General features: G+C 46.1%; 1 protein-coding gene across 6 annotated transcripts in view; it reads right to left on the bottom strand.

The window, feature by feature from the left end:
• FOXN3 (forkhead box N3) overlaps positions 1 to 24,704 on the bottom strand; it is a 398,885-nt gene that overhangs the window by 116,040 nt on the left and 258,141 nt on the right. The gene's annotated exons all lie outside the window — the stretch shown is intronic.

Raw genomic sequence — 24,704 nt, 5'->3', positions numbered from 1 at the left:
AGCTAGCACTTAAGAATGGCTGCTAATTGACTCCTATTTTACAAACTTATGTGGCAGAGAACTTCTACCCGTGGCTTCCAGGACCAAGTGCGTTTTCCGTCACCTCCTAGTGAAACCTGCCTGTGATGAACGCAAAACCACTTTTCTCGGCCTTTCTCCTCACCAGATCCTTCATATACAGAAGTAGCTTGGATGGACTCCCTCCCTGCTCCTCTGTCTCGTTTGGTATCCTGTTCTCCATTTCTTTGCTTATTAAAATGTTGCCTCCATACCCTATAGAACATTTCACAGACGTGGCTACTGCCCACGGTCCGGTAGTAGGAGACAGAGGCAAGAACACAAGGAAGGATCCACACACACACAGACATTCTGCTTCATTTACAGATGAGCATTTCAAAGTGTTTTGAGATGCCCAGTGAAGAACTTTATAACCAAGCCAGTCTCAGGAAAATATCCCGGGAGTGGGAAGTTGGTTCTTCTAAACCAAGGATTGGTTTAATTCACGCTAGACAGCACTTAGTCAAATAGGTTACTCCAACCAACCCAGGAGGCAGTACCAGCTACCTTCGTTAAGACAGTCCGTGGCAGGATGCCTGGGGGGCTCAGTCGGTTGAGCCACTGCCTTCAGCTCGCATCATGATCCCAGAGTACTGGGATCAAGTCCTGCCATCGAGCTCCTTGCTCGGAGGGGAGCCTGCTTCTCTCTCTGCCTCTGCCTGCCGCTCTGTCTGCTTGTATGCTCACTCTCACTCTCTCTGACAAATAAATAAATAAAATCTCTAAATGCCCAGGTGGTAATCAATAAAGTTTAAAAAAAAAAAAAAGATAGTCCGTGGCAAGAGACACAGTAGAAAAATAAAAAGCCGGTCTGACAGAGTTGTAAATCCGGTGGGCATGCACACACAGTACAGGAAATCAGAAGGGCTACGTAATGAACACTTTCCCAGTCAACCAGGGTCTCTGGTTGGACAGGACAGCAATCCATACTGTTACCAAGGAGAAACACCAGCGACACATTCTGCTGACCCAAATTTCGTTACCAGAGAGGTACAAACAACATAGCAGGTATGGGGACATGTTCCGTGATGGGTGAGGAGCAGAGAGGGAGCGGGAAAAGAGCTCCAATGCATAGAAATACTGTTCCCAAAAAATGCCGAATGTGCTAGAAAACACTACGAACCTTGATGTAAATGAACCTTTTTGTTTTATTTTGTTTGGGGTTGACTATACTCAGGCTAATCGAGAAGAATGCATCAGAGCTACAGCTTTTCCTGCAGTCCTCCGGGCTCAGGCAGGTGTGGCCTCTGAGCGGCCAGGCTGCACGGGGACACCAGACTTTATAACCGGAGCCAGCTCCGGTCTCAGGGCCGCAGGGCGACAGCAAGCTGATTTCTCTCCTATCTGATTCCTGTCCTATTCTATGGAGGCTTTTAAGGCTCAAAGATGCAGGAAAAATAATGTGCATCAAAATGCTCAAGATTATCTTTTAACAACTCCAGGCAACTCCCTGGGATTTTTACCGTCTTATTTTTATAAGAAAGCAGGAAACAGCAAGCTGGCTGTTGCCAATCCCGAGTCACCTGATTTCTAAAGATATTTTAAAAACTGAGGACTTCATTATAGAGGAGTTGGTGCTTCGAGAGAATTCAATAATTGAGTATTACTGCAGGAGCCTGAATATCCAGCTTACTTCCATCCAAATCTCCTCTTTATCCTGACCTTGATTTGGCTGAACACTGAGGAGACACCAGGCATGGAGTAAATGTGGGGAACTGAGGTCAGGTAAATCCAGTGGTTTAAGATAAGGAAAATTCTCTGCATGATAGAAATCTACTCGGCGATTTCTACAACATCCTTTTAATGTACCTAAGTCACTGATCACTATTCTAGTCGTTCCGCCACGCTGCCCACATAATGGATACTACAGTCGTGGAGAGAGATTTGGACGGGCCCACCCGCCAGCTCTCACCCGGCCCCCACTGTCAATGACGAATTCACCTCCAGTCTCTTTCTAGCTCAGTTAAGCTGGTTCCCATCATGCTAATTACAAAGCTTTGGAGCTCCCTGGCCAGTCTTCATGCCTCTTTTGGATGGTCCCTCAACATGGCTGACAGTCAGAGAATTCAAGGATTCATTAAGTACTTATTGGGAACTGTCCTTGGGGTGGAGAAGGACACGGGGGAACAATTAAAAACCGTATTTTACGGCCTCTAGGAACTTACCTAGCTCCGACCTCCTGTGACTGTGTCTTAAGTGATATATATGACTATGGAAAGACCAATGAATATGGTCCTAGTGGCTGCAAGCTGGGGAGGCAGCAAACGGATTTTTTCCTCCTCTCCATCTCATGATGCTCACAGCTCACTGGTCTTTAAGGCTCAAAGCTGGGGGTTTTTTTGTGTTTTTTTAAAGCGTAGTTTTTTTTTTTAATATTTTATTTATTTGACAGAGAGAAATCACAACTAGGTAGAGAGGCAGGCAGAGAGAGAGGAGGAAGCAGGCTCCCTGCTGAGCAGAGAGCCCGATGTGGGGCTCGATCCCAGGACCCTGGGATCATGACCAGAGCCGAAGGCAGAGGCTTTTAACCCACTGAGTCACCCAGGCGCCCCTCAAAGCTGGTTTTTAAAAATTTAATGAAATCACCTGAAAGTGTTTATTAACTCTAGGAATTCAGAGAAGCAGCTAACTGAGGTCTTCATAGGAATTGCTTAAGGACCCTGGAAACCACTAGTTTACGAGGCAAATCAAGAGGAGGGAGTGTGGATGTGACACATTCAAGGGGGAGAGGAGCCAGGGGCTCTCTACACTCAGTCACTTGAGCACTGGTGACTTGCAGATGGTCACTGCCATGGAAAGTGGCCACAAGGGCCCCCTTACACCTACTGGAGTGGGTGCTCACAGGGTAGGATGCTGGGATAGCAAATTACCATTCACAAAGTACAGCAATCAGTGTTTTGCCAATGGGATCCCCCATGCTGCGGGTGGGCAGGGCAGAAAGAGGCGCTGAGGAGCCGGAGGCCCTGAGAGGTGCCGGGACATGCCCAGGCATCACAAGGCTGGTCAGTGAAGGGCCCAAGACCAGACCGGGTCTTCCGGCACCACCCACTGTCTAGCCACGCACACGGCATTCTGGCACTAAACTCACGTCTATCCTTCTCCGTGGAAGAAGGCTGTGTATGGTATTTCACTAAGAATCTCAAGGCCAGTGGCTAAAATCACAACACAGGAAACAACAGATGTTGGCAAGGATGTGGAGAAAGGGGAACCCTCTTGCACTGTTGGTGGGAATGCAAGCTGGTGCAGACACTCTGGAAAACAGTATACAGAGGTTCCTCAAAAAGTTAAAAAGAACTATGGTCCAGCAATTGCACTACTAGGTATCTACCCAAAGAATACAAAAATACTGACTCGAGGGGACACATGCACCCCGATATTTACAGCAGCATTATCAACAACAGCTAAATTACTGAAACGGCCCAAATGTCCATCAACTGATGAACAGAGGAAGATGTAGGGTGTGTGTGTGTGTGTGTGTGTGTGTGTGTGTGTATAGATAATAGATAAACACAAAGGAGTATTTCTTAGCCATAAAAAAGAAAGAAACCTTGTCATTTGCAACGATGTGGATGGAACGACTGCATTATGCTAAGAGAAATCAGTCAGTCGGAGAAAGACAAATATCAAATGAATTCACTCCTATGTGGAATTTAAGAAACAAAGCAGATGAAATGTAAGGGAGAAAAAGACAGTGAGAGGTAAACTGGAAAACAGACTCTTAACTATAGAGAGCACACCGAAGGTTGCGGGAGGGGAGGTGGGCAGGGGGAGGGGCTCGATGGGGGATGGGCATTAAGGAGGGCTCTTGTTGGGATGAACACGGGATGTTATACATAAGTGAGATTCACTAACCCAATATTATACTTTATGTTAACTAACTAGAATTTAAATAAAAACTTGAAATAAACAAACAAAAAGAATCTCAAGGCAAAATCCCAGGCTACGAAAAGCAATGAGGCTCACCATTGGTGTAATACAGACAGGTGAGCTCATCATTAGCAGAAACACAACACAGGTGCCACAAATGTCTCATTTCAGTAACGCTCTAACAGAAGCCCATGACCTTCGCCCTATATGCCAAACTCACTTGTGACAAAGGCAGCCGACCAAAGGTTAAGAGGGTTCTGCCTGCCAGAAAAGCAGTTTGTGAACTGGCATTTGAGCACACTGATCCAGGCTGATTGTTAAGACCAGAGCTAAGCCTGCAAAAATCCCAAGAGAGGAATGATACCATTTTAACAGCATACCCAGCGTCTGCTGGGTCTCAGCTCTCAGCCACTTCTTGGGCTGTACCCTCGAAGCTGCATGACTTCCAACTCCCGACGGACACCATGCATCAACAGGTCGTACAGCCCTAAGGTGGCTCTTGGCACAATGATGCATTCGATCGTGGGACGCTCCTCCACTCGTGAGCTTTCATCATTGTGAGAACCAGGCAGACTGTAACCAAGACCCTGGGAGGTTCTGCCAAGACCCATACACTGGCCTGGACTTTTTGTGAATCTAATGAAAAGCAAATTAAGAAAAGAACTTTTTTCTGAGAACTCAGCTACCAAACGTGAATGAGTGTATCTAAAAAAAGAATACAGAGTGCTCCAACACAAGTCAACCTTGACGACACTATACTAAGTGCAATGAGCCAGACACAAAGGGACAAATATGGGACTAGACTCAAGTGGTCAAATTCATAAAGACAGAAAGAACAATGGAGGTTGCCAGAGGCTGAGGGGCAGGGAGGAGAAAGAGCTGTTTAACGGGTACTGTTGTTCGGTAAGATGAAGAGAGTTCCAGACTGCTTACACAACAGTGTGAATGCACTTAGTGAACTCTACGGGACTGTGCATCTAAGACAACTAGTTAAGATAGTAATATTTAGGGGTGCCTGGGTGGCTCAGTTCGTTGAGCCTTTTGATTGCGGCTTGGGTCATGATCTCAGGATCATGGGACTGAGCCCTGTGTTGGGTTCTGCGCTCAGCACGGAGTCTGCTTGAGATTCTCTCCTTTTCCCCCTTCTCCTCTCCTCCCCCCCAAATAAACAAAATCTTTTAAAAAAAAAGATGGGAATATTTAATGCTGTATCTATTTTACCACAATTAAATTATTTTTAAATGTACAATGAGAGAGACAGAGAGATAGGAGAGCACAAATGAGTGAAGGAATGTGTATAATAAAGAGTTTGAAGAAATCAAAGTCTAAATAAAGAGTTTTGAGCAGTGAAGGACCAACCCACGTGCTGTCTGTGAAAGGACAGTTAGCATCTCTGTTAGAATGGTCCCCGACACACTACAAAGCAGAAAGCCCAAACCGACTGAGGAAAAGGAAAGGGGTAGCATGAGACCAGTCTATCCTAATCTAGTATTTACAGGTCTCGTCCAATACTTTGTAGGCAATGGAATAGCCTCCTGTCATATTCTTAGCCCTTGAAACGAGAGCGTGAAGGCAATCACTTGGGACGTGTGACGTCTACCACCAGACTGTGTTTACCTAGAAATAAAACACTCAAAGCACTTGTAAGAGCAGGGAAATTCCTGGAAAAAAATACCTGAAATTTTATTGTTTTAACTCTGTGTATTCATCACCAGGAAGTAACAGAAAAACAAATGTGACCCAGACCATACAATAACAGAGATCCCTTGGGTGAAGGGTGCCAGTCACTGAAGTTTGGAAAGAAGAAATCAGAGCAGGCTGGACAGAGAGACCAAGTCAGAAGGTATCATGTCTCACAAAGCACTGCTCACAATTCGAGAAGCACGACTAGAGAGCTCAGCTGAGCGTTCAGCCTTCTTGGGGACATTCCTAGTACTTTTATAACCTTCCAAACAAACAAACAGAACAGAACCAAAAAACAGAACATGACGACGTACCAAAGGGATCTCAGTGGCCACTTGGCCCCAACTGAGATGTGGTGGGGAGCAGCACGAGATCTGGACAAGGGAGTCTGTGCAAAACAAAACACAGCCTGGACGTCTTTTAACCTGGCCAAGTCTCAACTCCATGCCATCAAGTGGGGGCAGTGACACAAGACAGCACAAAAGAAGAGCACGCAGGGAACTGCCAGAATCCGGGTGGTGATCCCGAGGACAAGGACGCTGCATTTCGGGGAACTGAAGAGACGTGCTTGGTGCCGACACTTCCCCTAACAGCCTGAGCACTCCCCCAGTTTGGCTGCTGTTCCTATAATGGATGAGGCAGCCGTGCCTTCCTCTTCCTCTTTTCTTTCCAGATGCTCTGAGATGGTCTTATGGTGAACGTTCCTCAGTCCCAAGTAGCAATGAACAGTTTACAAAAATCAACAGGCTGCAAGAAGCAGCTTTACAGATACCAACCACTTTAAAGAGAGCTAAAATAAACAGAGAGAACTCGGGGCACCCGGGTGGCTCAGTGGGTTCAACATCTGACTCCTGGTTTCCACTGAGGTCATGATCTCGGGGTCACGGGACGGAGCCCCATGTTGGGCTCCATGCTCAGTGTAGAGTCTGCTTGGGATTCTCTCCTGCTCCCTCTCCCTCTCTCCTCCCCTTGCTCGCATGCCTGTGTGCATTCTCTCTAATAAATCAAATCTTAAAAAAAAAAAAAAAAAAAAGAGAAAGAGAGAGAGAGAACTCTGCAGAGAATCCTGCGCAGACCCAAACGGGTAAGTATGGCAGCCCACAGTGACCTTCTAGGGTCTGGTGGAAACATACTAGGACTGGCCAATTCCTGAGGCAGCATTACTGAAACATTTAGACAAAAATGACCCAAGACCACAAAAGTCACAGCAGAGAGCATGGCAAGATCACCCTGAGGGCAAAACATGGATCCCGGTAAGAAGTCACTTTGTTACCAAAGTGACCGGAGTCACTTTGTTACCTTAGCCAAGTATGAAACCTAGACTCATCCAAATGGATCACCCTCCAGAGAGTTCTTGGGTGCCCGTCACCGACAAGGCCCTGAGGTGCTGGGGGCTGAAACGGCTGTGAGAACCCAACAGAGGCAGGCTGTCCTGGGGTTAAGAGCCACTGTGTTATTTTAACTATGTCAATGTTTCCAAATGGGCCAGCAAGTACACGATGAAGGTGAGGATTCCCTCCTTGGACACGAATGTGAACCGCTGTTGACCTATGGCAGGTCATAGGCAATATCATAGGTTGACCTTGGCACTACTGGCATCTGGGGCTGGAGAATTTCTCGTCATGGGGGCTTATCCTGTGCATCGTCAGATGGTGGGCGGCCTCCCTGGCCTCTGACCCCTAGATGCCCGTCCTCCCCTGCTGTAACAACTACAGAAGGCCCCAGACACCGCCCTGCATCCACCGGGGTACTGATCTGCCCTCGGGTGAGGACCACTGGCCTTAGTGGATCAGCCACCCCACTAAGCTGGCCCCCATCTCCTCCCACTCGCCAAATCCCAAACCTCCCCCTCCACATCTCCACCCGGCAGCGTCACCTCGTCTTTTCTGAAACCAAAGCCACTCCGCAGGAGTTCACTCGTCCGCTCTTACTTCCACCTGCGTCTGCACCTCTTTCCTCACAAGAGGGTACCCTACTGCCCTCCTTCCTTCTGGAACCTACCCTCCCTCCATTACCCCTTGTGCCCTTTGTCTCCACTTGCCTCTCCTTTTTTTTTTTTTTTTTTTTAAAGATTTATTTATTTGACAGAGAGAGATCACAAGTAGGCAGATGTAGGCAGAGAGAGAGGGGGGAAGCAGGCTCCCCGCTGAGCAGAGAGCCTGATGCGGGGCTCGATCCCAGGACCCTGAGATCATGACCTGAGCTGAAGGCAGAGGCTTTAACCCACTGAGCCACCCAGACGCCCCCTGCCCCTCCTTTCTGAGGGCTAATAGCTATTCTTCTGTGGTTCACGATCAAACAGCAACTAGTGATCAGACACTCCGTGGGTCCTGTAACTCTGCCATGTCCTGGCAGGCTCCCCAAGCTGGCACAGCACACAGGGCCTTGACCCCATCACATCACCGTCTCCACGGACTGGACACAGTCCTCTCACATGGATGTCACCAGGGGCCTGCCAGTCACCGGCCGTTCAGGGCAGAGGGCCCATGGTGGCACGACAGCCTCACCTCCCCTCCTCCACGTGCTCGCAAGAGAAGCCTGCCTGTATTTTCCTAATCACGTAAACTCCATGACTTTTGACATTACCCCTTTAAAATCCTTTCTAATTTTAACCTCAAAACACCCTTGTAGCCTGGTTTTCTTTGTCCCAGTCTCCTTTCTATATATCCTGTGAGCTCTCTGTCCAGCCTTGGCCCCATAATTATGGGCAAGCCTAGAATGTTAGTCCTCTGTCTTCTCTCCTCCTATTCCTTTCCTAGAAGAGTTTATGGAACGACGGAAGATCCAGCTTTCCAATCCTGCATCTCCAGCTGACGTTGTCACGAGACTCTGGAATGTAGGTCTGGCTGTGGCGTGACCCGATCCTGGGCTGTCACCCCATCCATCCTATAAACAGAGGGGCGGGCTTTCTGCCTCTGCCTCCCTGGTGGTCCCCATGGGCACTTCCACACTGCCCTGTTTCCCTTGTCTCCCTGAGCTCTCTAGGGCTGCCACAACAAACGTCACAGATGAGTGGCTTTCACACAAATCTCTTGTCTCCCAGTTCTGGAGGCCAGAAGTCCAAGGTCAATGTCGCTTCTTCTACCGGCTCTAAGAGAGAATCTGTTCCGCACCTGAGTCTCTGGGTGTGACGACAATCTTTGTATGCACCACGCCATCTCAGCCTTCGTATTTACCTGGCCTTCTCCCTGCGTGTGCTCGCCTGTGTCCACATTTCCCCTTTTCATATTGGCTTAGGAGGTCCAGCCTACTGCAGTATGACCCAATCTTACCAAATTACACCCACAATGGCCTTATTTCCAAATCAGGTCATAGTCTAAGGTACTAGGTGCTAGGACATCAACCTATGAATTTGGTGGGGGACAACTCAACCCATCGCAGCGTCTGTGACTGTCTCTTTTTCCACATGGTGCACTCACTCTCTGCAACACAGAGACATCTGTGTCTTTTCTTTCCCTAAATCTCCATCACCCAGCACACTGCTAGGAACTTGGCAGCACCTGTCAAATGTTTGCTGACGGAATAAAAGTCCACACGGTAACTCAGCATTCCTCCCAAAACCAAAGAAGAAAAAAAAAAAACACTCATCCTTTGGTGATCACCTGTAAAATTCTCAAGTTCAAAATTCACAAGTGTCCAATACCTTCCTCTCCCTTAGTCCTGTCTGGGGTCACCCACTGCTGCCAAGCCTTTCTTTCTAAGGTCTCTTGCATTTCACTCTACTGGGTCAACTGATATGCAGGTGTTCCTACCAGTGCCCTAACAAATCCCCCCCACGACCCCAGGCAGCCCTGCCTACCACTTAAGCAGCCTTATCTGAGCACAGCACAGCATCTTCATTTGCTCTGCCCTTGCTTTGCAAACTGCTCCTCAGGAAACCCCAGGACGTGACCATGGTGCTGCCAACAGTGGCAGTCGGGGATGGGTATCTAGGTGAGGTCCTGGCCCAACGTCAGTAAGGGACATGATTTTTCTTGTATCTTATGTACTGAGTTTTCAATTATTCCTCATTTGAAGAGTTTAGGGATTACAAAAGTGTGGGGAAACCACTAGCTAATGGGGAAGAGTCAAAGCCAATAGGTTCTCTGCCGCTCAGAAGTCTTTATATTCTTCCCCAGTGTGCTCGCTGCTCCCCAATATGCCACCTGGCCAGGTCTCCAGAATACACGTGGACCCCATGTACTTCCGAGGCCCATTCAAGCCAATTCTGATCCCCTTTGCCTGAAATGCCCTTTTCTGGTGTTCTCCTGGCCTGTTCAGGTCCCATCCATCCTTTATTGCTCAACTCAAATCCCAGATCCCAGGAAGAATGTTCCTGGTCACTCCCACACCCTGGGACTTGCTCTGAGTTGGTTTAGTAATTTCTACCTGTACAGCCAGTTGGGAACTGATCATACTCTGAGATGTTCTCTGATCTGATGTTTTCTTATACCTTCAATTCACTTTCCATAGGTCTGTGCCTTGACTCTCAGAGGCCTGAAACCCCACATGGGCAGGGACTAAGGGTGACTTCCCTTCAAGTTTGTCGCACAGAGAAGGTGGGTGTCGTAACTCTACTGAGTGATGTTACAAAACAGCAGAAACGCTACCCGTGTATCATAAACAGAATTACCTCAAACACTAAGGATTAAAGAAAAATCTCTTATAACATAATTAAGTCTTTAACCAAGAAACTAGCCTATACAGTAACATTTCTTCTCTGTCATCAACTCAGATAAAACCTTAAAAATGGAAACGAAATAACTCTCATCACTGATGGTAAGAGTTAGGTAATTTAGATTACTCTTTTCTGTGATTTCTTGATTACTTAGGAATATATAAATAACTAGATAAGTACATGTATATTTCTGATAATATGGAATGCACTTTCGGGTCCACTGGAGAAATGCTGCTCCAAACCCCAGCTATGATTTTAGATGCATACGGCTCATGATACATTTTATGAACAGATGCAAAGGTGTTTATCATTATCTCGGTGCTACACAGTTTCTAATTTTACATATGAAAACCAAGGCATCATTCAGCATAAAGTGCATTATTTGCATGATATATTTGCATTTGTAAAACACCCACATTTACTTTTACTGCTTAATGGGCCTGGTTAAAATGGGCCACTCTATATAAATGGAGCACTGGTTCCCAACTCAATGGTGCTGATAAGAAAACGACTCCTTTTAGATGCAAATGAACCTACTAATCACAATTAAAATGGTGAAGTTGAGGGAAGCTGAGCAGCTGTTCTAAGAGCTACAAGTCTAGGGCCAGTTTGGTTCTAGCTTAATCTTTGGAGCTGCCTGGGACTGGAGTGGGTGGGGGGGGGCGGTAATGACACATGACATCTGCCCCGGCTAGGGGTAGGGAGTGCGCAATGGGATAAACTTAACTTTCTAAATGTGGATGGGAGGGAACCAACAGCCCCCAGTCTGGGTTGACTAAGCAGATGTGGTCCAGCCAGGCAACTGGTGGTGTTAACCCACACCCGTCCATAGGACCAGATTTTAACCAGTCCCATTCAAAGGACACAAGCTGAGCAGACGGGAGGAGGGTTGCATTTGCAAAACTCATGGAGGAAAGGCAAGCCACACAGAGGAAGAGTTAAATGACCCAAACCACCCCCCCTTCAAGTGGTGCAGTCACCATGGAAAACAGTATGGTGGTTCCTCAAAAAATTACTCGTGGAATTACCATATGATCCGGTAGTTCCTCTTCACCACAGATACAAAAAAGAACCGAAAGCAAGAACTCGGATAACTGTACACCGTTGTTAATCACGGCACTATTCACAACGGGCAGACAGTGGAGCAACCCGAGTGTCTACGGATGGATGAACAGACCCAGACTCTGTACGTGCACACAGTGGTCTTCAGCCAAGGACATTCTGACACAGGCTGTAACGCGGCTGAACGGGGAGGACAGGCCCCTGTGAAATATCCCAGTCACGATTAGCCAAAGACACTGTATGAGTCCACCTATGTGAGGTGGTATGTGAGGGACCCAGGGTAGTCAAAGTCCTAAAGGACAGAAAGTAGTATGGGGCGGGGGGCGGGGGGGGCAGGATTGGGGAGTTGCTGTTGCATGGGGTATAGAGTTTCAGTCTGGGAAGATGGAAAAGTTCTAGAAGCAGACATTGGTTCTGGTTATACAACGAATGTACTTAATGGCAGCGAACTGTGTACTTAGAAATGATTAAGATGATAAATTTATGTTACAGGCATTTTACTACAACTTCAAAATAAATAAATGATAACTAAATAGATAAGATAGGTGGAGAGATAGATAATAAAACAAGCAGACATTCCCTAAAGACTGGCCAGACAGGGGAGGCAAGTGGGGCTTCTCCGCTCCTCTGTCCCAAAGCCCTGATAATGGGAGTGGGTTTGCCCACCTTTACTCACTTGTCCACTCATTGAGTGAATGTACTTTGCACGTGCTATGGGGACATGGCAGTGAAGAAACCATCCTGTCCTCCAAGGGGCAGGGACACAGATGGGTACATAGACAAGGATTCGGGCTCACAGCTGGGAGACCACTGCCCTCGGATCCCTCGATTGCCATGCCATGAATGAAAGTGGACACCAGGACTTCTTGGTGGACAGAAACCATCAACAATCTTCTCTCTTCCACAAGGACTACTTTGACTTGACCCGCCTCTGTCTCTTCTCTAAGGTCTGACGGCACTGGCCTCAACACACAGACTTCAGGACCAACTGTCTCACCAGTTCTCCTCCAGCTGCCTCCCTGGGGACACTGCCGGTCCTCCACAGCTGTCATCCACCAAGTACTAAGCGCTCCATAAATCCCGACTACCATCAGAGCCCCAGAACAGTCGCTTGATATACTCTTGGGTGCATTCCTGGGGAGTTGAAATCTGGAGGCGTTCCCTTGGAGTTTCCCCATCTCAGCATCGCTGCCCCACGAATACAGACACCCAGCCCCCTCAAGGAGGAGCCAGTCTGATGATGGAGGTTCTCTAAGATGGAGCGGCTGATGGTGGCACAGGGATAGCTCTTAGCCTTGCCCTCTGGCTGTGTGGGTCTGGAGGGGCTCCATGACTGACCACTTCCAGCTCTTCTTCCCTCCCCTGGCACTGGTTCTGGGAAGGTCTTGACAGAACATCAGGAACTCAGTGGAACGTGCGGAACCAATTGGGGACTTCAGACAGAATCAGTACAGCTGGGGATGAGTGACAGTGGGGAAACCTTTATCCAAAAATCTAAAACTGACTCCTTTTAAGAGGAAATGCCTCTTAAGTGAAAAACATCATTTTGCCATGATCTCAGGGGCAAGTGTCCATAACCTAGAAGCAGGAAGGGCGGCCCACATGCGTACCTCCTTGTCCCAGGATGGCAGCATCATTCTGAGGCCACGACACACAATCGTACTTTGCCCAAATGCAGAAAATGCTAACGTCATCTCTCATTACTACACTGAACTACTACAACTTTCAGAGAAAAACCTCCCTCATAGAGACTAAAGTCACTGTCATCTACTCATCATTCAGGCTTGTAGAGACTGAGATATGGATCCAAGGCTGAATCCAAGTTTTGATACAGTCTGATTCTGGTACTTCCGGCCATGCTTCCCACTGCAGACGGGAAAATGACCTATTTTTGGGAAAATTGTGATTTACCTTAATGATTACTCATTTCCTCCCCATGAGAGCCAGTCCCATCCCACGCCCCACCACAAAGATGAGAGACACGAGTGCTGATTTCGGAAAGCCGATGAGAGCGAGCTGGACACTTCTGTCTGAATGTTCCAGCAAGGGTACCAAATCCAAGCACTCAAGTAAAGTCTGAAGTTACATGTAACAGCGCAGAAGTTTATATTTTATGAAACATTTTCCCTACAGTTTCTTGGATCTATTTGTGGTTGACTTCGAAGTGACAAAAAAGTGAATCTCCATTTCCAAAAAGTAATCTCTTCTGTCTGCCAAGGCCACAAGATTGTGATGAGGCATCAGCCCCTACCAGCGGCTTTGTCCTGACACTTCCAACCCAGCATAAAGAGCTGGCCGCCCCCTCAAAGATGTTCTTCCCACCCCTTCCTCACCTGCACCCCCTGCCCACCTCGCCTTGCACCTGCCACAGCTGCTTACTTGCAACCTTCTCCTGTTCTCCAACACGGGGTCCCCATGCGTACCCTGAGCTTTGTTCGGAGAAACCAAGTAAGTGGTTGGAAATCCAACTGCACCGGTCCTTTTTCCTTATCATGGGGGCTAGAGCCTATGTAACAGACTTGTATTAATGCCCACTGGATCCTTGTTGAAAACTTATGGAAACATTCGTCCCTTCCCTTGAAGGAAAATGAAGCAAATAATGTTGCTAAGTTTCCTTTACAGTATATTACATTCAAAGAGAACAGTTTCAAGAAAGTAATGGTACATCTTGGCCGTGGTTATAGACAGATAGGGGAGACTGTGTTTTACAAACCTTCGCAGTATACAGTGACTTTTCAGAACATTCCCTCCCCGCACAAACATGACGGGTAGCTTTGCATGAGGTGTTTTTTTGTTTTGCTTTGTTTTGGTCTGCACTTCCCTCTTCTTTGAATTTCCATGGCATCAAGAAGTTTCCACATCATTGAAGCTTTAAGCATAGTCAGGAAAACCTTAGCTTCCTGAAACCTTTGGGGGAACTCAACTCCGAGTACAGAGGATGCTTCCTGATGCCTGGTCCTTACACTCACCTTTGAGCATCCACGGGCCACAGGCAGCACACACTTCATGCCTGGGGCACACCCGCTCTTCACTGGGGCCAGTTGGCCCGAGAGCTCCAGAAGGACACAAGCCAGTCCCCCAACTTGCCTGCAGAGCTCAGCACTCTATCAGGCTTTAAACGGTCCTCCCAGCAGGCTACTTCTGGGCCTTTTACCTGCCTCTCCTCTTCAAAGGCCACACTTAACAGTCAGGTGGCATCCAGTTTCTGAAGGCAGTCCCCGGTCTCCCCTCTCTTGGGTGACAATTCCTGTTCGGAGCATACTTAAAATGTGACCTGTTACCACGTCCTATCTGCAGATACCCCAGCTTTCACTGGTGGGGGCAACACCAGCCTTCACTGGTGGGGGCGACACCAGCCTTCACTGGCGGGGGCGGCGCCAGCCTTCACTGGTGGGGGCGCCTCGTTCACACTTGCACAATCCCAACACTTGCGCTTTCAAAACTAGTCCCTGGCTCGCTGTGGCTTGGTGTCACTTCCAAGTTCCTTAGCTCTGAGCAACTGGCTCAGCTTGTTCCAGCTTCATCCCCTGCCATCCCTTGTCTTTTTTTCCCCCACTCCGTGTTGTTGCTCTGGCAATACCAAGTTGTTCACGGGTGCCCAGACACACCAGAGAGCTTCTCACTTTTGTCTCTGCTCAACTCAGCTGCTCCTGCTTGAAACATCCCTCCTTCCAGGATCCTCACTGCAAACTCTCAGGCATTTTTGAAAATTCTGCTTCTTGTCTTCCTTCTACCTCCCACTCTGCCCAGTACAGATCCAGCCCCTCTCGTGCTGTGCCTCTGACATGCAGCACACCGGATCACGTGGTCGGTCATCTCCTTGTTTATATGGCTGGACTGCAAAGTCTCTGGAGAATACCAATTGTTCTATTAGTCTGAGGCTCCTCGTGGCTGGCATGGAGTAGGTATTCAAAAATGTCTGCCAAAGCAATCAGCCTTAGAAAGTATATACAGAGCTGGGATCATGATCCTTGTTGTGTAGCTAAGAACACTTCATTCTGAAAGGTGAAGTCACAAGGGTCCTGCCACTCCTAAGTGACGCATGCTCTTTCCACTAGAGTATGATGTTTATACAAACCACCTCTCATTTCCCGTTGTTTCTTGAGTTCTGTGATCTACAGGAAATAAAAGTTTACTGAATGTTTCAGAGCATCTATACATTGCCTTTCAGAACGGACACATAGGACACTCCTATAATTCACCATTATCGGCGCATCTAGTTGAACTTGGAGCCCGGGCAGCCAAGTGCTAAATTAACATCACTTTTCTCTGCAGTGGTGAGGGGGCTCTGAACAGGCACGAGATGCCTGCATAACTTGGAAGAAGAGATTTCCGCACCGCTTTGTCTCCTATACAAATGGACTCAGTGCAGAAACGAGCCTTTCCACTGTTTATAGTTGAAAGCAGCCGGTTTCCGCGGCTCGCCGGTGATCACTCCACTAAAAATAACTTTGATGCTGTCACATGCAAACTTGAGCAGAACCTGAAAGCAGTTCCCCTTTTAGTTCTGAGCCAGTTCAACTTTAAGAGAGAGGCAGCTGTTAACATACTCTAACGTGTTTACATGATGGCAAAGTAGTTCAGAGCATAGTAAAACACACACACACACACACACACACACACACACACACACACACACACACACACACACACACACACACACACACACACACACACCCCCCCCCCCCCCCACCACCACCAACAACAACAAAAACATTGAAAAGGGACAGAAATGGGTTTGCAGCTCTGGTGATAATCCTTCTTTCCGCGGAGCTGGAGCCTGGGAGGAACAGTGAGGTTGGCAGGGAAAATCCAAAGTGGCCAGGTTTAAGGGAAACGCCGTCAGCACAACCAGGGTGAAGACAGGGCAGGGACACTTCCTGCCTCTCCTTGGGGTGGGGCCAGGGGAGGCGGCAAAGAATACGGCAGCGTAGAGAAGAGATCTTAGCAACCTGGGCACTTTTAAAAATCTTGCTACAAACACCTAAGCTGGGTTTTAGTTTGTTTGTTGTTGTTTTTAAGAAATCATGAAAATAAAGAAGGAAGTACTTTCAACATCTTCGCTGTTCCGGATACTAGACCCAAGCTGAGGGAACAGCGGAGTGCAGGCTTGGGGACCAGAGGAAACGTGAATTTTGATTCCAGCTCCTCTCCTCAAGGCCTGTCAGACCTGCCGTTGTCTCCCCCACCTGCCACTCCGGGTATGAGCGTAACGTGAGAAAATGTACGCCCGGGGCCTGATGGAATGTGGGACCCCTGAGAGACCTTCTACAACGTCCTCCAGAAATATGTAACCAGAAGACAGAAGTGCTGACAGCGGTCTGGGGTCTACTCCGGGGAAATGATGCAGTTTCATCTTTTTACAGAAGTGCCAAGGAAATGGTGCCTTTTTTTCCCCCCTTTTTCACACATAAGGCTGTGTGTCCAAAGGATGAGTCACATCACGTTTGCTTAGGAAGTGAGAATTATTTTGATGAGGTTTTGTCCTAGAAAACTTGCACAGAGTCTGGTGGTGGAGAGGGGACCAGGCCTTGGCTGCCACCGGATTTGGCCACCTGTGGAGGGAGTTCACGGTGGGGAGCAAGGGAGACTGAGGTCAGTGACGGAGAATTGGTGACACCTGCTCATGGACCCTGTTGGGATGTTTATTCGACAAGTCCGCGTGTATTTCACAACTTGTAATTTAACACAGACCTCAGGTTCTTTTTAGGAGATCTTAAGAAAACAATGCCTCTTTACGTCACTGTCCCCTTCTCTGAGTTTTAACGCCATGAGAAGCTACACGTGACTCAAGCACAAGAATGAATGGGTCCTCTTCTCAATCCACTATAAATTTTAGCAGCACATCAAGGTTGTATTAGCACAGGAATTTATCGCCTAAGTTATATATTGGAACAACAGAACAGACTTCACATACGGCTGTATCTTTAACACTCATTTTTTTGTTAACAAGACAAAAGAATTTACTGTTGGGGCCAACAGCTTGCTGGCAGCTAATACCGCGATTAGCTGTTGCCTGGCAACAGTCAAGCATGCTTTCTCCCAAATCAGGAAGAGCCACTGCTAAATCGAGACTAATTACAAAATGGGACAAATATTTAAAAGCTTTATATTTATTAAGGATTTGGGGAGAGCATCCTAATAAGAATGATTCCTATTAAACAGATTCCGTGAAATACCACGCATATTTGCCTTTGTTTCACTGTCCCGTGCTCTGCAGATCACTTCAGGGAAACTGGATGTTTTTGCAACTTTCCTAATTTCCCTAAATATTGTACTAAAGCAAAACCATATGCTTACATTTTGTAGAAGCATGTCTTTGGCCTACTTCTCTAAGAATAAGGATGAACAGAAACATCACAGACACCTAAGTCTTTTAAAACAGACAGACTTGCAAACAAAGTCGGAGGATACCCACCACCATTTGTACTCTTCTCGCAGAGCTCTCTGGACAAAACACTCAACAGCCTGTGACTCTCAGAGTTACTACCTTTGTCTGCATTCTCAATTCCTTCTATTCCTGGAGTCGCTCAGAATTCTCTGGGTGGAGAACAAGTCCAGAGTTTTGTTTTGTTTTGTTTTTAAAGATTTTATTTATTTGACAAAGATCACAAATAGGCAGAGAGGCAGGCAGAGAGAGAGGAGGAAGCAGGCTCCCTGCTGAGCAGAGAGCCCGATGCGGGGCTCGATCCCAGGACCCTGGGATCATGACCTGAGCCAAAGGCAGAGGCTTTAACCCACTGAGCCACCCAGGCACCCCGAACAAGTCCAGAGTTTTATCAGAGTCCACAGAGTGGGCTTCCCTGCCATCAGGGTCGAGCTGCTGGGAGCTAAGTCTTGAGCACAATCAAAGTTCTCAGATCTAGAAAACCTACTTTACCCCCTAGAGAGGAGGCTACAGGAGTAGAGGACAGACAGACACACACACACACACAGTGTGGGCCCCTGTCACATACAAAGCATAAATATTCACTACAAAAGAAAAGACACCAGCTGCGAAGGTAGAACAGAAACCAGAGGTTGACCAAATTGTATGACCCTGGAGCTAAGAATGGCATTTACATTTTTAAGTAGTTGAAATTAAAAAAAAAAAAAAAAAAAAAAAAAAAGGAATAGCATTTTACGGCAAGTGACAATTACATGAAACCCAAATTCCAGTATCCATACATAATATTTTATTGAAAACAAAATTTTATTGAAATACAATACACCCCTTCATTTATATATATGTTGATTCTTTGCTAAATATTCAGCATTTGGTTCTTTTACAACAAAAGTCTGCAGACCTCTTTAGAGGAATAAAGAATAGTGACATTTTAATTCTTGAAAAAGACACTGATTTCGGATTAACTTTAAACATGATCAAAACAATGCAAATAAGCCATTTCCCACTGAAAAGGCCTTGGGTCTGGGCTGCTTAGTGAATCCACTACATCAAAATTTCCAGAAAACAGCCCCTATGGAATGCTAATTAAATTAGTATTAAATTTAAGAGTCTTCAAACTATTTTCCTTAGATTGTTTCTCCTCAATCTTGCTATTGGATAGAACCATCAGAGTAACTCATCAGATGCTCTATGTAAATCTACACCATTTTCTAAACTTGAGTCATTTTGTTATTAAAAACAAATGTGAGCACTGTTTTTAGGTCTGAGAGGAATACGGAATCAATTACATTTTGTGTGTAAATTAGCCCACCCACCAGATAACGCTGTACGTTCATAAACTCTCCCGGAGAAGCACCGATCGACAACTGAAATTTGGATGTGCTCTTGCTGAAGTCTGAAACAGCTCCAGATCTCTGCTCTTACCACCCTGCCCCAGGGGCTCCCCATTTCCCAAGCCTCAGTATCTCCTTAGAGCCCTCGCGCAGGCTGCAATGCTGCGTATACATTAGAGACACGCGTTTTGCATTGTATCACAGTCCACGGTTTGTGCAGAACCACGGCCCTCATCATCTGACCATCGCTCCCAAGTCCACGGCCAGCTAAAGCGGAGAAAAAGTGCCATTTTTCAAACCTTCCAGAATCACTGACAATACATCCTCCAGGAATCTTGTTAACCAAAACCCCAGGATGCATCAGTGATAACTAACTCTGGGACGCTCTGCACCTGATATGAGAAAGAGAAAGGGCCTCCAGATCATCAGGTTTTGTCAGTATCTAAAACGGTGGCGATCCTGGAAGAAGAGCAGGAGAGGAACTGACATCAAAATTTCAAAACTGTATTCACCCCCGCTGCGTAGAAATGAGCTCTCCTAAAAGTGACTCTGAATCTTCTGGAATCACCCCAGGATGTCCTGCCTGGTTCTCTGCAGATGAACTCAGGCGCGAGGGCCAACAGAGGCCCTGTCTGCTCTAAAAGGAATCCTAGTCTTTTCAGGCTGAAGTGGGAAAACACTATCTGGTGACAGGGGATACCTGGGGAGCTCAGTACCTGAGAACTCACTGGTCCCAGTGCTGCTGGCACATGGCTGCGTCAGGAAAACGGCCCTCCACAGCACGCTGAGCGTGCAGATGTGTTTTGGAGCCCACAAGCCCACAACAATGGCCGCAGCTGACCACAGAGCCAGGCCAGAGCCATGACGGACACCAGCTTCAGGCCACCTTTAACCTTCTTGGCTTAGCTTGAAAGCAGGAGCTGAGCCATTCCTGTCCTCAGGGCTGGACGCGTACGAAAAAACTCAAGGAAGACATATAGAAGCAGAAGCAGAAGCCACCGAGAGACTAGCAGGCAGCTGGGGCTAGACAGGATGTCATAGGCTTGATGAAGGGGCTGCAAAGAAAGTGGGGAGGGCAGAGCAGCCTGGCTTGTGGGGAGGCAGGTGGAGCCACAGAAGAACAGCAGAGGGGACTGAGAAGTGGGTACCTGAAACCTGAGAGAGCTCATGGGAGCTTGGGGTGTTCCCTGGAGGCCTATGCACTGTGGGCCTTTCATGTGTATGGGATTTCCTTGAGTGCTAAAAAAAAATCCTTTTTCCCTCTCTTGTAGTAGTTTAAAAGATATGTATGTTTATAAGCCTGTGGGTGACATTGATTTTTTTTTAAAGATTTTATTTATTTATATTCCAGGACTCCAGGATCATGGCCTGAGCCAAAGGCAGTTGCTTATTAACCAACTGAACCACCCAGGTGCCCCAACACTGATTTTTTTTTTTTTTAAAAGATTCCACTTTTTTATTTGACAGAGAGAGAGAGCACAAGTAGGCAGAGAAAGAGGAGGAAGCAGGCTCCCTGCTGAGCAGAGAGCCCGACGCGGGGCTCGATCCCAGGAGCCCGGGATCATGACCTGAGCTGAAGGCAGACGCTTGAACCCACTGAGCCACCCAGGCGCCCCCCAACACTGATTTTTAAATATTGAACCAGGGATGCCTGGGTGGCTCAGTCGTAATGCATCTGACTCTTGATTTCGGCTCAAGTCATGATCTCAGGGTCTTGAGATGGAGCCCTGCCTCGGGCTCCACACTCAGTGAAGAGTCTGCTTGTTCCTCTCCCTCTGCTCCTCGCCTACATTTGTGCTCTCTCGTTAAAATAAATAAATAAAACCATAAAGAAAAAAAATGTCGAACCAGCCTTGGATACCTGGGAGAAATTCTACTTTGTCATAGTGTATTAGTCTTTTTTCACACATCATTAGATTCAGTTTGCTAATATGTTATCCAAGACTTCTGCAACTATGTTCATGAGTGATACAGCTCTTAGTTTCTTGTAATGTCTTTGTCTGGTTTGGGTATTCAAATAACGCTGGCCACAAAATGAATTAGGAAGTATTCTCTCTGCTTGAGAGAGAGATTGTAGAGGATCGGTATAATTTCTTCTGTAAATGTTCGGTGGAATTTACCAGTGAGCCCATTTGGGCTTGGTGCTTGCTGTTTTGGAGTTATTAATTATTGACTCAATTTCTTTATGAGATATAGGCCTATTCAGATTGTCTATTTCTTCTTGTGTGAGTTTTGGCAAACTGTCTCTCAAAGAATTGATCCATTTCATCTGTTATCAAATGTGTGGGCACAGAACTGTTCATAGTATTCCTTTATGATCCTTTTAATGTCCGTGGGATGTGCAGTGATGTCCTCTCTTCCATTTCTAATATTAGTAATTTGTATCCTCTCTTTTTGTCTTAATTAGCCAGGCTACAGGCTTGTTGCTTTATTGACCTTTTCAGGGAACCAGCTTTTGGTTTCACTGAATTTCTCTACTGATTTTCTGTTTTCAATGTCATCGATTTTTGCTCTAATTATTACATTTCTTTTCTTCTGCTTACTTTAGATTTAATGTGCCCTTTTTTTCTAGCTTCCTAGAAAAACTTAGATTATGGATTTTAGATCTTTCTCCTTTTCTAACATATCCACTCAATGCTATAAATTTCCCTCTAAGCATTGCTTTTACTGCACCCTGCACATTTTGATAAGGCGTATTTTCATTTTCATTGAGCTCAAAATACTTTTAAATTTCTCTTGAGGAGATATATAAAACTATATATCCACAAAAGGCTCATAGATGGTTTTATTCATAATAATTTTAGTCATAGTGGCTAAAAACTAAAAATATTTCCCATCAACAAACAAAACGGATAAAAACATTGTGAGAAATTCATACAACAAAATACTAAATGACAAAAAGAAAATGAACTGTTGATGTGGAGATTCCTCAAGAAATTAAAAATAGAGCTTCCCTATGACCCTGCAATTGCACTACTGGGCATTTACCCCAAAGATGCAGATGTAGTGAAAAGAAGGGCCATCTGTACCCCAATGTTTATAGCAGCAATGTCCATGGTCACCAAACTGCGGAAAGAACCAAGATGCTCTTCAGCGGACGAATGGATAAGGAGGATGTGGTCCATATACACTATGAAATATTATGCCTCCATCAGAAAGGATGAATACCCAACTTTTGTAGCAACATGGATGGGACTGGAAGAGATTGTGCTGAGTGAAATAAGTCAAGCAGAGAGAGTCAAGTATCATATGGTCTCACTTACTTGTGGAGCATAACAAATAACATGAAGGACATGGGGAGATGAAGAGGAGAAGGGAGTTGAGGGAAATTGGAAGGGGAGATGAACCATGAGAGACTATGGACTCTGAAAAACAACCTGAGGGTTTTGAAGGGGCAGGGAGTGGGAGGTTGGGGGAACCAGGCGGTGGGTAATAGGGAGGGCACGTATTGCATGGAGCACTGGGTGTTGTGCAAAAACAATGAATACTGTTACGCTGAAAAGGAATAAAAAATAATTAAAAAAAAAAAATTTCTCTTGAGGATCTTCTTTGACCCATGTGTTATTCGTGCACTGTTTAATCTCCAAGTATGCTGGCATTTTCCAATTATCTTTCCATTAATTGATTTCTAATTTAATTCCGCTGTTTTCTGGGAGCAGACTGTGGAATTTTTGTTCTTTCAAATTTGTCAAGGTGTTTTATGGCTTGGAATGTGGTCAATCTTGGTGAATGCCCCATGTAACAGGAGAAGAACATGTAATCTGCTGTTGTTGGATGAAGTCGTCTATAGATGTCCCTTATGTCCAGTTGGTTGATGGTGTTGCTGAGTTCAATGATATCCCTACCAATTTTCTTCCTTCTGGATCTGTTCATTCCTGATATAGGCATGATGAACCCTCCAACTACAGTAGCAGATTCATCCATTTCTCTTTGCAATTCTGTTAGTTTTTGACTCATGTAGTTTGCCATTGTATTGTTAGGCACATACGTGTAAAGAACTGTTATATCTTCTTGAAGAATTGGCTCCTTGATCATTATGTAATTTCCCTCTTTATCTGAAGTCTGCTCTATCTGAAATTAATATAGATACTAATGCTTTCTTTTGGTTAGTTTTAGCATGCTCTTTTTTCCTCCATCCATCCACTTTTAATTTATATTGAGTCTTTATATTTTAAATGGGTTTCTTGTAGACAACATGTAGTTGGGTTTTGTTTCTTGACCCACTCTGACAACCTCTACCTTTTAATTGGTTCATTTGGGCCACCGCTATTCAAAGTGATGACTGATACAGCTGGATTAGTATCTATTACAGGTGTTACTGTTTTCCACTTATTGTTCTTATTCTTTCTTCTTCTTCTTTTTTTTTTTGGTCTTCCACTCTTTTTCTGCATTTTGAGGTTTTAACTGAGCATTTCATATGATGCCATTTCCTTTCCTCCCTTAGCATATATCAATTATATGTCTTTTTTACTTTTTAAAAAATGGTTGTCCTTCCTTTTTATATTCACCAGGCCAAACTGAAACACAAGGTGTGAGGCTCTCTCTGCAGCATCATCCCCTTAGAGGCCCTCGAACCTCCCTAGGCCTTCTCCTCTGGCTAAGTGTGAGGACTGGACTTGACACTCTCTATAGCCACTTCGTACTACTACTCTAGGACTCCACTTCTCTACTTCCAGAGGGCAGCTAATGCTACCCCTTCATTTCACAAACTGGAAAACAGAGACCGGGAGAGGTTCTGTGACTCAGCCACAGCCACACATAATCAGGAGCACAGAGAGACCAGGAAACCAGCCCCCGTGGTTTCCAATATGCAGGCTGTTTCTGGTATTAGACTTCAAAGTTTATTTAAAAAGGGGCCGAATGGATTTCAAGAAGAATCTGCGTTTTAAGCAAAGAACAAGAAATTTAAGTCAAACCTTCTTTACCTGCGCATAGCTAACCATTTAAGTAACAGCAACCCAGATAAGAGGCTGGGGAGGAGATGCACTTTGGCCAAGGGCAAGTCCCTGACTTTCTACCACCTCAGTGTGCAGTGTTATTAACTCCTTCACGGCCGGCTGATGTCTTGTCTCTGAAGAGTGAGTCCTGTGGTGCTGAAGAGTCATTTTCTGGTTTAATAATGAAATGGCAGGCTTGAGCCTTGTGTCACTCATTAAAATGAGAACACCACTAAGCTCTGCCAAGAATCACTGATGGCCTCAGCATCCCTATGATCCCCAGATGGTCCATGGTCACAGAATCACTTGAAAGGGCGATTCCCTTGTCCTTAAGTCCTTAATAGCAAGCCCCATTCTCAAAAAACGATTCTCTCTGAGCTTGACATTATGAATTTTTCTCATGGTGAAAATAAAACATCATTAGGGCCCATTCTACTAATGTGAGTACAGAGGGCATTAGCTGATGTTCCCTGCCATCCAGTATCCATTCTCTCTTCTTCTAGTAATAGCTCCCCAAATTCACTTGGGTACCAGGCCTAAGTCCAAATGCACACACGTCCTCTGTTACAGCCATTGGTGTTAGGCCAATAGATGGCAGTCAGGCCCAAATTTGGGGGAAAGAGATCCAATCTTTTCCCACTGGACTTGACCTTCAAAGACTCAGCTGGACTGGGCAGCCATATTGCGTTCATGAAGCAAAAGCTTGTCCAAGGAAGGAGCCA

The sequence above is a fragment of the Meles meles genome, chromosome 6, assembly GCF_922984935.1.
Source record: "Meles meles chromosome 6, mMelMel3.1 paternal haplotype, whole genome shotgun sequence".
NCBI lineage: Eukaryota > Metazoa > Chordata > Mammalia > Carnivora > Mustelidae > Meles > Meles meles.
This window is presented reverse-complemented; position numbering and strand designations above follow the sequence as displayed.